We start from the raw sequence: 18,693 nt of genomic DNA, 5'->3' as shown, positions 1-18,693 counted from the left end.
ATTTTGAGGGCCCAGCCAGGAATGTAGTAAATTACAGAATCATAGCATAGGAGACAGAGTCATACAGAATGTACTGATGAATTACATATATAGAACTAATACTCAAAGACTTGGGGTGCAAAAATTTTTTTTTAAATGGAAATTTTTTTTAAACTTTCTTTCTTTATTTATATGCCAGGGATTAAACTCAGGGCTTTATACATGCTAAGCTCTACTAAGGAGCTACCACCACGACACTCCCAGGCCCCAAATTATTTTTAATATTTTTCTTGCAAATTAAGTCACTATTTTATTTTAGGTGACAGCAACTCTTGAAAAAGTAATCTTTGAAATGACTTTAAGCTCAGCAGTGGGCTTCATAAATGTTGCTCCTACTTTTGTAAGTGTACAATTCTATGGAGATGTATATGTGCAATCATTATCACCATCTCATTCTGGAACATTTTCATCACCCCCAAATGAGACCTGATACTCAGGAATGTCATTCCCCATTCCTCCTAGCCCCTGGTACCCACTAATCTACTCTCCATCTCTATAGATGTGCTTATTCTGGACATTTCTTATAAATGAATCATATAATAGGTAGTCTATTGTGACTGGTTTGTTTTATTTAACATCTTTTTAGGGTTCATCCATGTTGTAGTAAAAATCAGTACTGTCTTTTCACTACCAAATAATATTCCATTGTATGGATATACCACATATTCTTTTCCACTCACTAAGTGATGGACAATTAGGTAGTTTGCACTTTTTCAGTATTTTAAATCATGCTGCTGTGAACGTTTCAGTACTAGTCTCTATGGGTACATATATTTTCATTTCCCTTGGAAGTGGAATTGCTGGGTCCTACGGTAATAATGTGTTTAACCTGTTGAAGAACTCTCTGACTTCTTCCACAGCAACTGTTCCATTTTACATTCCTATCTGTAATGTCTCATACTTACTTTGGATAGTGTTTTGTTTTGTTTTATTTTGTTTTTGCAGTGCTGGGAATTGAATTTGGGGATTTCACAATGAGTTAGATCCCCAGCCCTTTTTTTATTTTTTATTTTGAGACAGGGTCCCACTAAGTCACTAAGTTGCCCAGACTGGGTGATCCTGCTGCCTCAGCTACTCAAGAGTGCTGAGATTACAGGTGTGTGCATTTACTTTGAATAGCTTTAATCTACCTATAGAAACCACTACCACAACCACGACCACCACCACCACGACCACCACGACCACCACCACCACCACCACCACCACCACCACCACCACCACAACAACAATAAGCCAACCTTGGGCCGGGGATTTAGCTCAGTGGTTTCGTCGCCTGCTGCGCAAGCGCAAGGACCCGAGTTCGATCCCCGGTACCAAAAAACAAAACAAAACAACAATAAGTCAACCAAGTGGCTCCAAAAGCCAAGAGTAAACTATGGGACAAGCATGGTCTCAGTCACCCACTTGGGCACATCATCCATGGAACAAACATCATTGGTAACTCTCTGGCCACAGGACATTTTTTCATTACTTCACAGGGAAAACAAAGAGATCAGCCTCACATACAGGCAATTAGCATGATCTGCCACAACAGCATCACCTAATGTGCTATTGACGCAACGCAGACCACAAGTGTGCAATGGGGGAGGAGCGGAGCAGCAGGGGATGCACTTGTAGGGGAGGGGCACCTCCTGGTGGACAAGAAGTAACTTCGAAACAAGGCAGGGGGAGGCCACAGCCTGCAAGCCCATCTTGGAGTTGTATGTGCTCACAGTCAAACTTCACTCCTTCACCAGGATCCCTGCAGAGGCATGACAGAAGTCATCATCAAAGCTGCCGTGCATGCTGGCTCCTCCAGGCTGATCATGGTTCTAAAATATCTATACTGTACTTATTTAATTCTCACAACTCTATGAATTGCAGGTAGTGGTTTTTTTTAAAATATCACTAGCAAATGAGGAAATCAATGAACAGAGAGGTTAGGTATCTTACCCCTGGTCACCCAGCTAGTAAGTAGTAGAGCTAGGATTTGAACCTAGGCAGTCGAGCTCCAGGATCCAGTCATTCAGGGATCTCCTTGGCCACGTGATCAGCATCCTGAGAACAGGTTATTTATAAGTCTGGGTGAAATGATCGTGGTTAGGAAAGCACCTTTCCTTTCCTCGCCCCTGAATGCTGCTGGCAGTTTTATGACGATAATAAGAAGAATTTTCTTTAAACAAAGGAGGAGACAGCAGAGCTAAGGAGAGCAAGGAAGAACAGGTCACAAGGGGAAGTCACCAGGGAAAACAAAATTAGAAGCCAAGAAAACCCAGGTCCTCTGTCCTGCTCCTGGAAAGTCTTCCACCCACACAAATTCCAACACACACAACCATTAAAGGAAGCACACCCAGCCATGGACATCCTTGAGATTTGAAAGTAAAAATTAAAATTAATGAGTCCACTTAATTTGGCCTCACCAAATGTGTGGGTGGGAGAGAGTCCTGCAGCTGACAGCTGATGTGACAGTTATTCCATGAGATGCAACAGCAGAACATCCCTGCCTTCGGGACTGAATGCTTCCAAATGTGATTCTAAGCCCCAGCCTGAAACAATACACAGGACAAGAGCTGAATATAGATGTTCCGTGGGGGAAGAATCCCTTTGGTTTACCCAGTCAGCCTGAGGTGTGGGCTTCGCTTCACTTTAGCCTTCCTCAAAGCTCACCAGGTAAGGGCGGCTGGCCTTTCCAGCTTGCACACTTAACAGCTAGAAATGAGCTTTCCTGAGGTCTTTTGGGAGGCAAGAACTGCATAGTCGAGGTCTTCGTTAAGCTATTCCAATTATCTGGATCTAAGTGTTTTGTGACCCACTGGAGTGATACAGATTCCTCTTTTGCTCACTCTACTAGGAGAAATGCACCATGGAATCCCTGTGTGTGCATCCCTAACTACCAGCCAGGTGACCCACTGTCCCTGCTGCAGGCAGAACCCCTTGGAGGGGAACGGAGCAGGAGGAGAAGGTGCTGGAAATGAACTGTCACATCTTCCTCTCTGCATTTCTGCTCCTCTGCCAGCCCTCTGCTGACCACCCCGGCAGGAGCAAGGCCTTTGTCGCTCTTCCTCTTGGGCAGATGGTATTTGCATACTGACATATTGTAAATCTAGTCACCCAGGTAACAGGGCTCCAGTTAGCAACAGCGGAATGAAGGTCAGCCCGGTTCCTTCTAAAATTAGAAGTCAGACAAATCTGATTTTTAACTGTTCAAGGTAGGATGGAAAATTCAATCCTTACAATGGATTTTTGGATGGGGACCTCAGCACTGGTTAATAAAGACAAGTTGGGGTATTTCAACATAATTAGAACATGGTTTTGATGTGCTGAAGTTGTTCCCTGGGGGTTTCCTGTTTCTGTAAATAATTCTAGTATGGCTCCAGACCCCGTTAGTAGGGTCATCTTCAGCCCTGGCATCTCCTGTTTCTTTCACAGTGAATCAGTCACTAGGATCTGCTACCCCACCATTCAGAGCCCTCCACACTTGGCTTCCCCCAGCTCCCCCTGGTCCTCCCTCTGCACACTCTCTCTCCGTTAGGGTCAAACTGACCCACCTCTTCCAGGTTCTTCCATCTTGGCCCACACAGACCTTTCCTCCCTGGAATTTCCTCCCTTCCTTTCTTGCCTTGTCCATGTTGGGGTGGGGTCTTGGTAGGTTTCTGAGGTGCCTGGACCAACCATTTCTTAAAAGGCCATGTCCTTAAAAAGGTAAGACCACCAGCTATCTACTTACCAATGGTATCTACCCCAGCCTTTCCCATAGTGGTAGGGAGGAATTATAATTCCATAGGATGCTATGTAGCAAGGAGGAAACAAACAGGTGTGGCAACCATTGGTCAGGCAGGGCTCAGCAGGTTTTGAATGTGAGCCTCCTGAGAGGCTTTGCTGTGGGTCATGCACCATGACTCACTAGCCAAGTGCACCATGGAGCCCTTTCTTAGCAGACGCCTCTTTTTTTTTTTTTTTGGTACCGAGGATCGAACTCGGGTTCTTGTGTTTGTGCAGCAGGCGGCAAAACCACTGAGCTAAATCCCCGGCCCAGCAGACGCCTCTTGATGTCCTCCTCTACTTGGCAACCTCCAAGTCAGGCACTGCTTTGTGATAGATCTTTTGTTACTGTTTGGAGCTAATTATTTTCTACTTCATAGTTTTAATGATTATTACAAATTATATCATTGCCCTTCTCAGATTCTGTTGATGCTCATTTTATAACTGTCCTCTCTACTAGAGTGGAAGTCACTTGTGAGTAGGGGACACACACTGAATTTATCTTTTATTGCTTTATTACTCTTATTGCCAATATGACTAAAACTTAAATAAATACTCAGGAGGGCTGGGGATTTAGCTCAGTGGTTCCATAGCCTGCCTTGCAAGTGCAAGGTCCCGAGTTCAATCAAAAATAAATAAATAAATACTCAGGAATGACTGAATGAACTAAGGAATGAATGACTGAGTTTACTTCCCCAGCTGGATACTAAGCTACTTCAGGATGTGAGGTACATTTTAAACTTTTTTTTTTCCGAGATAGGCTCTCAACATGTAGTTTAGGATGGTTTTGAACTCATTATGTAGTCCAGGCTGGCCTCAGATTTGCAGTGATTCTCCTGCTTCAGCCTCCTGAGTGCTAAGATTACAAGTCTGCATCATCACTCCCAGCTTTAAATTTTTTTTTGTAATCTCTAGCATCTAGAAAAGAGCTTTTCTTATAGTAAAAACAGTCGATAAAATTCTTGAAAATTAAATGGATTAGAAAATATTTACTTAACATTCATTATGTCCTGAGCACCAAAGATATGAAAATGGATAAAGTATAGACCTTATAATCAAGGAGCTTAGATTCTTGTAAGAGAAACAGACATATAAAGAAAAATTGATCTAAAATATAAATACTCCAGGAGTCAGGTGTGGTGGTGGACTCTCGTAATCTCAACTGTCTAAAAGGCTGAGGCAGAAGGATAACAAGTTCAATTCTAGCCTGGGTAACTTAATGACACCTTATCCCCAAGTAAAAAACAAATTTTTTTTTTTGGTACCGGGGATCAAACTCAGGACCTTGCGCTTGCAAGGCAGGCAGCGAAACCACTGAGCTAAATCCCCAGGCCCCAAAGTAAAATTTTAAAAGAGGGCTGGGGTATAGGTTAGTGGTAGAGCACTTGTCTAGCATACTCGAGGCCTTGGGTTCAATCCATATTATCATGATAAACAAACACTCTAAAAGGAAGTATAAGTGCCTCGGAACACACGATGGAGCCCTCACCTCCTTTTGTGCCTAGAACAAGCCAGAAGATCTGATGATGGGAACCATATCAGGGCCCTCCACTGGTCAACACTCAGGCCCTCCAGTGGACACACCAAACCGCATTTTGGGAGAAAACAGGCTGAGAGGCTGCTCCAGTTAATGTAGTACTCGTGCTTGTGCAGCTCTGGCCGCAAACTCCAGCGTGATCCTGCACCCTGGTAAGCTGGCCTCTCCACCACCTGGAACCAGCAGGCCCTGTTGCCCAGGGAGACCTGTCCTAGGCCTCAGAGACAGACGAACAGTGCTCTTCCTCCTCCCCCAAGGCCACAGCCAAAGCCTGGTCCTCTGTGTCTTATTAATTTGAGAGTGAGAAATGGCTAATCCAAGAAAGAAAGCACCAAAGAAAAGAATGGTAGTGTTTTTCTCCTCCCTAAGAATAGGATATAGCCAGTCTCATTTGCCCATGTTGCCTTCTTGGGCATGACAGCTTCAAGGCAGGAGAATCTCAGGACTCATCTGACCCTTGGTTTTGTGGGAAAACTTGGGGATTCTAAGAGGCAACATGTCAATAGAGAGGGATAATGCCCTTAGACACAAGTCCAACCAATGTTCTTCTTGACCCACTCAAAAAAGATCTGCTTTTCAGAGGCTGGAGTCAGGCAGTGACATAGAATATTTCTCAACTCACACTGCACACAGGAGAGCCTTAAGGAACCCCAAACCCAGGCTCCACTGCACACCAAATGACTCCTGCCTCTAGGGAGGCATCAGTATTTTTTTTTTTAACTTCCCAGGTTAGAAGGTCAAGAGGGTAGAGGATCAAGAAGGTAGAGGATCCCAGAGCACCGCCTATAGGGCAGACAGGACCAATTTATGTCTCCCTTGGCTCCAGAAATTTGGCAGAGCAGGGCAGGGAATGAAGCCAATGGCTGAAATTAACAGATACACTTTCTTGGTCAATTAAACACATGGAAATAATCTTTACTTATGCAAAGAAATAACCTCTTTTTATTTTTTTCTCTTAGTTTCCAATGTTTAGTGGCGACATAGGTACCAAGAAAAATTCTTCTACCATAAGCAAGCAGCAGGGCAAGTGTGATAAGGAATGTCAAATGAGGTCCAGAGGCACAGCAGAGGGGTCAAAAAGGAGGCACGGAAGCCTGGGAACCCCGGTGCAGAAAGGGCAGCAGCAATCTGGTTCTACAGGACACCAGTTATTTCCTTCTCCAGAAAAGCAGGAAATCTAGATTTTTTTTTTAATGTTTAATATTCCAACTTCTAAATATCAGCTCAAGTGGAAAAAATACAAAATAAAACACTACAATACTCAGTAAACATGAGAAATCTGTGGACTGCATATAACCATTCAGCTTGTAACCTCTGATGATGTGAAATCAGTTACAATAAAGAGAGTGAACAGATTGAAAACTAGGGTGACTATTTAAATTCTTTTAAAAAAAGTTATTACAACAAAAGACACATTGTCATTAATCTCTTCCAAAATACACTCTCTCACTCTCCCTCTCTCATTTCTAACACACTTATTCCATCATTCTTGCCACTTTCTGAAGCAGTTCTGGAAATCCTATTTCACCAGTGTCTTTAGTTGCACTGTTGTGGCTGCCTCAGTCCTGAATCGATTCAAAACACTTACCATTCACTAAGTCATTTTGACCTTGCAGAGGAGCCTGAAGTTGCATGGCGCCAGATCCAGTGAATAAGGCGGATGAGGACACGCTGTCATATTTATACAACCCTGTTTTGCCACTGAGTGGCATTCACCCTATTTTTGATCACACCTCATAAAAGAGGACTTCCAGAACTGCTTCAGAAAGTGGCAAGAACAATGGCCTAAGTGTGCTCAAAGACAGAATATTTTGAGGGAGATTAATGTGTCTTTTCCTGCAATAAATTTTTTAATGTAAATATTCACTGTATATCTGTTCACCCCTTGTGATAGTGGAAAGTGATATATGTGCATTCAGAGCTGAGCCACCTCATTAATGTTTATGCCCTAAACAATTAAGGGAATGGAGACAACAGGAGAACACTGTAATCGTTTTAACAGAACTCCATTACCATCTCCTTCCCGTATCTCAATACTGAGGCTGCCCTGAAAGCACCTTCTCAATATTGATAATGCTCAAAGGGCACAGGCTGGAAAACAGTACCACTTGTTACAGCATACATAATAACAACGATGCGTTGCGCAGTCACTGAGCATTTACCCTGTGAGAGGGAAAGACTAAGTGCTTTCTACACAAATTATCCCATTTAATCCTGAAGACAACGGTACACTGTAGGCAAATTGACTCCCTCTGTTTTCAAGTGGGGAAACTGAGGTCTAGAAAGGGCAAAGGTCGGTCACACAATATGTGGAGCAGCCAGGAGGAAGTCAAGCCAGGTCTCTTCCCACACAAGCAACTTTAGCTTGAAGCAGGGAGAGGTCACCTGTCCATAGGCCTGAAGGCAAGAAATGGGTTTCTCCTTCTACCAGGCAGGGAACAGCAACAAGTAATTAAAGGGCATGGTCAGCAGAAGCCCAGGTGGAAATCAGAGGAGAAATTTGGCTTTTTTTTTTTTGGTACCGGGGATCGAACCCGGGTCCTCAGCTTGGGAGGCAGGCGGTGGAACCACTGAGCTAAATCCCCGGCCTGAGAAATACAAATGGATAATAAATATATGAAAGATTTCTACCTCAGGTAATCAATATCCCCTTGGAGTTTTGCAATGTAAAGACGTAAAAACTTTTTAATGCAAACTACCTATTTTCCACTAATTAAGTTCATAAAGACTAAGAAAGCTAGCCACTGTTGGTGAAGCAAAGGGAATAGAACATTGTCCATACTTGGCCAGGAGAGCAAAATTGTTAAACCATTTAGGAAGGGGACTTGACATGTCCATTAAAATGTACAGTGTTTGCTTCATCTAACCTAGCTACTCTACCTAGGAATTTATCCTAGAGAAACCTTTTTGCAATTGTGCAAAGATTTATCTGCTTAAGATTATTCGTCCCTACATTATACGCAATAGCAAAAGGCTGGAGAAATTCCAATTGTCCATCAATGGAATCATTTAGGTAAATCACACTACATCCAAATAACGAAATACAATATAGTCATTAAATCATGAAACAGGTCTCTTATTTGCCAAAATGAAAAGATGCCCCAGATACATAGCTAAGTAGAGGGGAAAAAACTAAGCTGCAAAACAGTAGGTAGAGCAGGAGTTGTGCTACATTGTATACGCTTACACTAGTATGTGACTAGGAAAAGAAAAACCTAGTGTTGATCACCTAAGAAAGGACTGTAGGAAATGTACTTCCTATAAAGGTTTGAAGTTTTTATATGAAGCATGTACTTTTCAAGTAGAAGAGATAACAAGCTGACATGGAAAAGTTGCAACTATGCTGCAATTTCAGGACAGAATTTCAAATTCTCTAGAGGCGGATAGACAGAATGAAGAACAGCCCTGGGAGTCTTCATGGACATGGGTGGTCCCACAGGTTGTGCACTGTACAAGGGCGCCTTCTTGAGTTGGGGCATTAGATAGGTTCCTGAAGCAGGGAACTCAGAAAGATAACCAGAGCAAAAGCCCAGGGGTCTCAAAAGGGGTAGGAGCACTGGGAACCAGAGGAGAACCTGGACAAAAAGGCAAGGGATGTGCATATCAGATCTGGACATAAGTATTAGTGACCAGGGAAGGCTGGTGCAGATGGGGAGTGGAGCACAGGGGCACAGACAGAGATCTGAGTCTCAGATATGCACAGAAAGACGTTAAATGTGGGCTGAGCCTCCTACACACCCCTTGCCTCAGGCCAGATTAGGCCAGGTCCTGGCCCAGGGACAGACACAGGGCCCTAGGGTGCGGTTCCCCTTCCCCTCCACTCGCAGGGTTCCCTGCACTCAGCCTTTGTTCCAACACGCACAGATCTGCCCAGAGAGTGACTGGGAGGCTGCAAGTTACCCCAGGCGGAACCTCCTGTCTTCCCCAAACACTCTACATTCTTCGGCAAAAAGTGAGCAGACTGCCGGCTTAGGTTTGTGGAAGTCAATCGGTCTCCAATCGGGGTTTGTGTTCTAGAAGTTTCTTTCCAGCTGAAGGGTTTCAAAGTTCCAACTCCATCTCCCTTAAAAAATTAACAGTGGGCCGGGGATTTAGCTCAGTGGTTCCACTGCCTGCCTCGAACGCGCAAGGACCCAAGTTTGATCCCCAGTACCAAAAATAAAAAAAATTAAACAATAACAGCATTGGGTGGTTCCAGACAAGACGAGCTGGCCCACAACTCCCCAACCACTGGTCCCAGGACCGCTTTGTAGGTAACGTGGAGTTCTGGCAGGAAGCAAGCAGCTTTCCTCCCGCCACCCAGACTCGTGTGGGAATGTTCCCCAGTGACTCCTTCTAATATCAAAGGGATGAGGATACAGATCCTACTTTCAAGTTTTCCATGGTCCAGAAAGTCTAATCAAGTTGAACGAGTTTTATTTATTATTATTAATTTTATTTTTTAATTGTAGTAAAACACACAAAACATAAAAATTTACCCTTTTAACTTTTTTTGTGTGTGAGAAACGAAGTTGCTGGGGCTGCCCTCAAACTTGCCATTCTCCTGCCTCAGCTTCCCGCGTGCTGGAATTACAGGCGTGTGCACACCTCATTTTAACTACTTCTAAGTGTACATTTCAGGGGCAGGAAGTACAATGACAGTGTGGGGCCACCATCACTAGGACTTTCCATCACCGTGAACAGAAAGTTAGTGCTCCCTCCCCACCAACATTGACATCTGCCCTTCTACTCTCTCTGTGAATTTCCCCATTTGATACCCACTTGACACAAATGGAACCTCACGGTATTTGTCCTTCTGTGTCTTTGTTGGGAACATTCAAGTTTCTGGCTGTTGTAAGGGGTAGGATGGGAGAATGGAGCCTGTTGGGGAGTAGAAGGAGACCTGGATACTGGCAGAAGGACAGATATTTCTGTGAGGTAGAGGAGTCATGCGACGGCTAGCGGAAGGCGACCTGGACAGAATTCACCTGCACTGGTTTGGAGCCGAGGCAAGAGATCCAGGCTGGAGCTCTGGACCGGAAGACAACAGCCTGTAGATGGCACGTGAAGCCAGGAGATGGCAGATGAAGGAGAGAGGTGCCCAGGAGCACCCAGACCAAGGGGCAGCAGGAAGAGAGAGGAGCTGAGAAGGACCAGCCGCAGACAAAAAGGGACAGGCGCACCTTTCAATTTCCCTGCCTCTCCCGTTCCAACCTTCAAGTCCTCCTCCGCCTCGCCCCTCCCAGAACCACCTGTCTAAATACAGATCCGTCCTGGATGGAATTCTCTCACCTCAAATCTAAAACCTTTACTGATTTTCTCCAGCGTACACCGCAAAATCAGACTCCTCACCAAATCCGAAGCTCTGCCAACTCGGCCGCCCACCCCGAGCCCAGCAAAGTTGGCATGGCTCATAGTTGATTTCCCGGCTCCACTCTGCACATTTTTTTCAACGTGGTTCTCCCCTGTGTGTTGGTCATTCTTTCTGTACAGCCATCTAGTGATATTTTACTCTCTCTGAAAAGCCCAGCTTTAATCCTACCTTTTCTGAGAGGTCAAAGAGAGGATGAGTGTGTCCGTTCCCTGATACCAAAGAGCAGGGCTCCATCCTTAAAAATCCACCACACTATCATCTAATCAGAAAATCAATTTGTTTTCATTACAGAACAATTTGAATATGGAAGTTAGTCCTGTTTCATGTGTACTACTCCAGAAATAAGCAATGTAAACATTTCAGAACATACTCTCTCTAGTTTTGGATTCTAGACTTGAATTATTTTAGATGAAATGGAAATTGCACTGAATATATCTTTTATAATATGCTTTTTCTAACTGAATATATCATCAGCATTTTCTATCTCCTTAAATAGTCTTCAAAATTTATCGATGGTTATGTAAAATATCCCCTTAGTGGATGTGATTTAATCCCTGCCCGATTACTGAACAAGAATCCGGGCTGGGTGTGTTAGCACACACTTGTGATTCCAGCACTTGGGAGGCTGAGACAGGAGGATCCCCACAAGTTTGAGGCCAGCCTGGGTTACCTAGTGAGTTCAAGGCCAGCCTGAACTACAGTAAAGCAAGACTTTGTTTCAAAAAAACCCCAAAAACAACAACAAAAAAACTAAACACTTTTTTTGTTTTTCTCCAGTACGTGGCACAAAGTAGTCAAAAGATATTTGTTAAATTGTATTTTTAGCCGGAGATTTAGCTCAGTGGTTTCGCCACCTGCTGTGCAAGTGCAAGGATCCAAGTTTGATCCCCAGTACCAAATAAATAAATAAATTGTATTTTTATTGGTATAAAAAATAATAATAGAAAAATTTTATTCTGAATCTACTTTATTATTCAACAATTTAATCATTTAAGTGAGAGAAAATGGTTAGCTTGTGGGACATATATTTGCAGAATATATGTTTTTATCAATTAAAAGCCAATTAAATCTGAAGAAACTGCCACTTCCCCCAGCTTAAGAGAACCACACTTTCTTCCAAAGACTGAAACTCGGGCCAGGGATTTAGCTCAGTGGTTTCACCACCTGCCTCGCAAGCAGAAGGACCCGAGTTCGATCTCCGGTACCAAAAAAAGCAAAGACTGAAACTCTAATTAGGCCAATGATTTGGAAAAGAAGGATGAGGAAGGAAGGGAAGAAAAGAAAAGAGAGGGAGGGAGGGATGGAAACCCAAATCAAAAACAGTGTCATAAATCTATAGGGAGATGGTATATGCTGGAAAATTAGTGTCACCTAATCTGAAAGCCTGTGTAAAATCTTACTTCACCTTTCCTGTTTGTCCTTTTCTTCAGCACTATCATTTCACATTAAAATATAGTGAAATTTTTCCAGTTGGTAAAAGCCAGGTATAAACATGATTTATGTGTTTGGTCGTAATAAAGTGACCTTTCAGTATCACTAATTAATATCTACCTAGCACACACTGTTTTATCTCCCCAGCATGATGATTTGAGGGATGAGGAAGAGAAAAGGAAGAGGCCTGAATGAGACTAAGATCAACTCAGGGCCTGTGACCATGGGACAACGGGTTCCAGGGAGGAGCAACAACAGGGGACGGCATCTCCAGCAAGGTGTGACGGAAGTTCCAGCGCAGGTTCAGTGAAGAGGGGAAGCCCGTGTTGGTGTCCAGAAGGCAAAGAAACATCATCCCAGAAACTGAGAGGAAAAAGAGTTACTCCAAAATATGGCCAAGCTATCTTCTGTGTGCAAAGGCAACACGTGCAAGGGCTTGAAAGCATCCCACTATGTAGTCTTGAAAAGTGTACCTGAAGCTCTGTTCTAGATATCTAAGAAGTGAATCAAAACAAAGAGCTCAAGATAGGGTGAATCGAAGTGTAGTAAGCCTGGCGGTGCGTACTGAAGTCAGCAAATTGTTAGCTAATCATTGTAAACATGACTAGACATAACCGAAAATAAAAAGTTTAAGTAAAACAGATGATGGACAAAGGTATTAATAATATTCCTAATTCTATCCATTTTGGGAAGAAGTAAGGAAGCATAAAGAAAGAAAAATGGAGAAAGAGAAGGGAGACAACAATATTGCTTTATGTACTTACTACTCTGCCCTTGATAATCAGAAAAAAGCAAAGTCTGGCAAATGCTCTTGCAATATACCAAAAGACAATGACAAGAACAATGAAAAACAGGGAAGGGAATTGTATTTTGAAATGACTAGAGAAGATATAGAGCATATAGTTAAAGGAAATGTAAAGTATAAAAAGTAAAAATAAATGTCAGAAATAAGATGATATTCGGGCCGGGGATTTAGCTCAGTGGTTTCGCCGCCTGCTGCACAAGCGCAAAGACCCGAGTTTGATCCCTGGTACCAAAAAAACCATCATATTCTACGGTTATCATACTCTAACAACAGATACAAATAAGTTACATTTTCTTCCTTAAAGGAAATAATTCTCACATTGGGTTGAAAAATAAGACAATGACATTTTGTTTGCAAAAGACAACTAAAAATGAGAAACAGTCATAATAAAAGGATAATCAAAGCCTTAGCAGACAAGAACAAGGTGATATTTATTTACAATAATAGAGGCTAGTCTGTCTTTTTATATACTCAGAAAACACTTATAAAAATAGACCACAATAAGAACCGAAATAAATCTCAAGAAGAAGTTACAGGATTATCACACTCCCTCCAGAAGAATGCGCCATTAGAAGCATCAGAAGTCTACATCAAATCCCAACTCTGGGAAATTTAGTGGAATCTTCCTATATAAACTTCTGGTCACAGTGAAAATGAAGAGTACTTTCACAAACGTTAAAAAATAGAAAACAACAATAAAATAAACAGTACACAATAAATCTTGGGTGAGATAAGCAAAGCTATAATCAGAAACAAAACAGATGAAAAAAAATCTGATTGTTATATAACTCAAGCTCAAAGCTATTCTTGCTCCTATTTAAATATTATATAAACACATAAACTGTTTACATATAAACTCAGAGAGAGGGCTCTCTAAAATATCAAGACTAGCTATCTCTGGGTTATAAAATTTGTTTTCTTCTGAATTTTCTAAATAGTCTCCATGAGCATGTAGTACTTTTAAAATCAGAATAAGATTAAACAAAGTATAACAAAACATAATTTACAGTTATAAGAGGTTAGGAAAACAAAACAAAACAAAATACCATCTTGCCCAAATGATAGAGGCAATTAAAATTCTTTGCTTTGCTCTGACTTGCAGGCTTTAGCCTGGGGATGCTTACTACCAGCCTGTTGCTACCAAGTTTCAGGTTTCAGTTCTGTTCTCTGGTCTTGTGCCTCAAGGTCAGGCCTGCCTGATGTATGTGGCTGACAAACATCACTGCCTCTCTTTTTAGGGAAAAATCAAGCCTTCAAACAGGTGGGCAACTACAGATAGTTACTGTGGTACTGCTACTGTCTTTTAAGCCTAACATTAATTTCATGTAACAACGTTCCTATGACAGAATTGATGAGGAAGAAATAGAAGGGCTAAAGAGAATTTCCTTCTTCTGTTGTACGTTGTTTTGGTTTCTTATATTTGAAAAAAAAAAATGCTTGGACAATACTAAAGTGACATTTCAAATATTACAAGTAACCCATGACACCAACTCAAATTCACGTGGAAAAAACCCAACAATAAAGAAAATGTCATTAAAAGAATGAACATGCTGAGACTGGTGGTGTGATAGAGCACTTGCCTAGCATGGATGAATCCCTAGGTTCAATCCCCAGCACAGGGGGGAAAAATTAACAAGCTACATCATAAAGTATTCACTTGATGCAAAAGAAAGCAGGAAACAGAATAGAGGAGCAAAAAGTAAAATGTCAGACATAATTCCAAATATATAATGAGAAAATTAAATACAATAAAATTAAATCCAGCTAATGAATTAAGCAATCCAATAAGAAACCTGAGATTATCATTCAGTTAAAAAAAAAACAAGATCCACTATATGCTGCTGTCTATAGGAGACAATTTTGATTTAAAGATACAAATAGGTCTGAATTAAAAGGATAGGAAAAAACATCAGGCAAACAGGAAAGCTGAAGTAGCTATACTAATACCAGAGGAAGTAGATTTAAAAGCCAAAAATGTCACTAGAGCTAAAAAGGGTCATTTTATAATAACAAAAGGGTCATTCCTCTCTGGAAATATAATTACAAACACGAACTCACCTAACAGAACTCTGAATGAAATACATAAAGTAAAACCGACAGCTTTGATGACAGAAATTTGTAATTAAACCACAATAGTTAGATACTTCATTATCTAATTTTCAATAAAGGATAGAACGAGGAGATCAGAAGGGAAACAAAAGACTTGAATATTATAAACCAACTACACCTAACATTTTATAGAAGACAGTATTCAACACAGCAGTACATAAACTCTTTTCAATATACTTGGAAGTCTCCAAGATAGACCATATGCCAGACCATAAAGCAAACATCAATACATTTTTAAAGGATTTTAAAAGGAATGAATTCATATAAAACACATATTATAGTTTATATTTAAAATGTTCCCCAAATGTTTCATGTGTTCAGAAGTGGGGCTTTTAGAAGTTGCTTAGGTCATGGGAGTGCCACACTTGTGAATGGATTCATCCTTTGATGAGCTCATGGCTGAATATGTTGTTAGGAGGTATGGCCTGGTCACAAGAGGTGGGTTGCTGGAGATATTACCTGGAAGGGTGCTGGAGATATTACCTGGAAGGGTGTGTTCTTGTCCCAAGCTTCTCCCTTCTTCTTTCTCCCCCCCCCCCGCTTCCTGGCTCCCATGGATTGAGCAGCTTTCTCCACCATCCCCTTTCACTGTGCCATTTTGGCCATGGAGTCAGCCAACTATGGATTGAACCCTCTGAAACCGTTGGGCAAAATAAGCCTCTCCCCCTTTAAGTTTCAGGTACCAGCTCTTTTGTCCAAGCAACAGGGAATGACTAACACAACACGTTCTTTAAGCACAATGGAATGAACTTAGAAATTTGGAAAATTCATAAACATCTAAAAAATAACACACTGTTAAATAATTAACAGGTCAAAGAAATCACACAAGAATATAAAAAATACATTGACATAAATAAAAATAAAAAGATGGCATAATACAACTTAAGGGATCCAGCCAAGAGTGCCTTCCTAAAGAGAAATGTATAGCTATAAATGTGTATATTAAAAAAAAAAGATCTCAGCTAGGAATAGTGGCACATGCCTATAATACCAGCACTTGGGAGGCTGAGGCAGGAGGATTACATGTTTGAAGCCAGCGTGAACTATATGGTGAGTTCCAGCCAATAACCTAAGCTCCTACCATAAAATATTGGAAAAAGAACAAGTCAACCCCAAAGCAAGTTGGAAAAAAGAAATAATAAAAAGTATAATGGAAATTAATGAGCTAGAGAATAGAAAATCAGTAAGACCAGAGCCAGGGATTTAGCTCATTGGCACCACACCTGCCTCACAAGTGCAAAGTCCTGAATTCAATCCCTGGTACCAAAAAAAAAAAAAAAAAGAAAGAAAGAAAATCAGTAAGACCAAAAGCTAGTTATTTGAAAAGATCAACAAAGTTGACAAAACTTTAGCCAAGCTGTCCAAGCAAAACAGAAGGCTGTAATTACAAATATCAAAAGCATTGCTTTGTTGAAGTATTTCTCAGTTCTTCTCTTTGCTTCAGGGAAGGATGGATTCTAGAAAGACTTTAGCCACTTCCACACAGCTTTTCAGCAGAAAAGCAAAAACAGTTCTTCAATAGTCTGCCATGTGGCTGCCCCTTCTTGGACAGCAAAGCCACTGTTGCCTCTGCACCTTCTCAGCTGCTTTATATAACACCTGTCCATGCACCTCCCCGAGCAACAGTATTGCCATGTTTCCATTTGCTCTACACTTCAAGGCAGACATAAAACAATTTGAAAATAACTCAGGTTCAATATCACAGTCAATTGGTCCTATTCCTTTGAAGAAAGAGTATTCCACACATTCCTGGGAGACTGGAGAAAAATACCAGAGTGACAAAGAAGGTATCTGGAGGGTGAGGTGCTGACCAAGCAGTGTATCCCCTTTGCCCCTTCAAGACAGAGCCAGGCCACCTGGGCTCCACAGCCAGCTCTGTGAGCCCCACCGAGTCCCTCACCTGTGGGACGCTTTGGCAGACTCACTGGTGAGACGAAGTCTCCCAGTTGCACAGGTGGCCAGTCCAGAAGTTGTCCTCTCTGTCCTGAGTGTGTGTGTCCATCCCTCCCCCACCCTCCTCCCTCCAGTGCATCCTGGAGATTTATTTGTCAGACACTCACCTCACTGGCTCTCTCCATCCTACAGCCACCTGGGCCTGAGAAAGGCTTCCCAAATGGAGTACTAAATCCACTCTTGTCTCCCTCAGCTCCCCTCCTCTGAGTGTAAATCTACTTCAGTGCTTCCTAACACAAAATCTCTTTGGCAGCTCTTGGAATAAAGCCCAAGTGTCTAAACAGGGGCCCTGGCTTTCTCTTCTAGGTGCCCAGCACATCCTCCTCTCTTTAGGATTTTGTGCCTCTTACACTCAGTCCTATGAGTTGCCTCCGGAGCCTTTGCTCTTCCAGGAGCTGTTGCACATCCAGTTCTTGAAATCCATCTCCCCTTTCCCTTTGCTTGACTATCACCACGGACCACACCTCCCTCAAACTTACTTGACACTTTCCCTGACTTCCCCAGACTAGACTCGATCTCTCTGCCAGATATTATCACTAGCGTCTAGTGCTTTGTTTCATGACAAAAGGTCCAGGTGAGGCCAGGAAGGGCAAGAACTATGACCCTGTGGCAGACATGACTGAGTGACAACCCCCCCCCCCCCCCCGTACACTGTTCCATGCAGCCACAATCGATTGATGCGGCTGTTGATTTTATGCTTTCTTGCTTTTGTACCTGGGCCAGCCTGGGCCAACCTATTCCTTAAATCTTCACTCTTCTAAGTCAAACCCCCCCCCCCCCCCCCGCCTCCTTAAGTAGTTTGCATTGTTATGTTCCAAAATGCTTTTATACATCTAAACCAAATTTACATTACAATTTAAATCCATTTCCTGGAAATGACTGTGCTTTACTAAAAATCCAGAGAGCTAAGAATAGACTACCGACCTTAAAAAAAAAAAAAAAAAGTAAATCCTAAATCACTTATTATAATTTTATGAAAGGAGAAAAGAACAGTAAGGAATAAATTCATAACCCTATGGCAGCAAGGGTAATGGGATTGTTTACTTCATCACACAAACTTTCATCCTATTACTTTATCGCCAGTCCAAGTGATGTTTTCAGAGTGCAGAATCTAGGTACATCTAATGTCCTTCAGATACAACATCAACGTTACTGCTTCCCAAATAAACTTAGGATGGGCCAGAAGGTGCCTAACTCATTTAATCTTCACTAATAACTCTAATAGGGGGGTGCAATACTGATCTCTCCCAATATACAGAGGAAGAGTCTGAGACACAAAGTAGATTAAAAAATGAAGATGATGTTAGGCGCGCTAGAATCTCGGAAGGTTTACTTCCTCTGTATTTTTTTTCTTATGTAGAATTTAAAAGAGAGTATACACATTCAAAAGGCTGCAAAATAAAAGACTAGAACAAAAAGGAGGAAGGAAGAAATTTAATCAAATGTTGAGGCAAGGCAGTGAGGGAGAATAGTGGCTGGTGAATTGGAACAAGATATGATAGCTTGAGATGTAAAATAATATCTCATCCATGAACATGCCGTATTTGTTTATCCAGAATCTTGACATCAAAGCAAAACTAAAGAAGGAAGAAATATGAAAGGAAACATAAGGCTCTGACAGTGTGCTTAGAATGGAAAGAGGCTATTGCCTAAAATTAATAAAAACAAGAAATAGAGTCAGAAACATATTACCTTGAGGAACAAATATAACCAAGAGAACTATAA

At 41.8% G+C, this 18,693-nt stretch overlaps 1 protein-coding gene and 1 long non-coding RNA gene across 2 annotated transcripts in view; one reads left to right on the top strand and one right to left on the bottom strand.

Annotated features, from left to right (window-relative positions):
• Pitpnc1 (phosphatidylinositol transfer protein cytoplasmic 1) overlaps positions 1-18,693 on the bottom strand; it is a 273,815-nt gene that overhangs the window by 163,741 nt on the left and 91,381 nt on the right. The window lies entirely within an intron of this gene.
• LOC110346825 (uncharacterized) lies at positions 3,153-6,661 on the top strand. The gene is made up of 3 exons (XR_002391078.2): positions 3,153-3,227; positions 5,286-5,469; positions 6,277-6,661. It is a non-coding gene; the product is annotated as an uncharacterized LOC110346825 (long non-coding RNA).

Source organism: Heterocephalus glaber, unplaced genomic scaffold (genome assembly GCF_053883595.1).
Source record: "Heterocephalus glaber isolate CG9 unplaced genomic scaffold, H.glaber_assembly_v1.0 deba00000937, whole genome shotgun sequence".
In the NCBI taxonomy this organism is placed as follows: domain Eukaryota; kingdom Metazoa; phylum Chordata; class Mammalia; order Rodentia; family Bathyergidae; genus Heterocephalus; species Heterocephalus glaber.
This window is presented reverse-complemented; position numbering and strand designations above follow the sequence as displayed.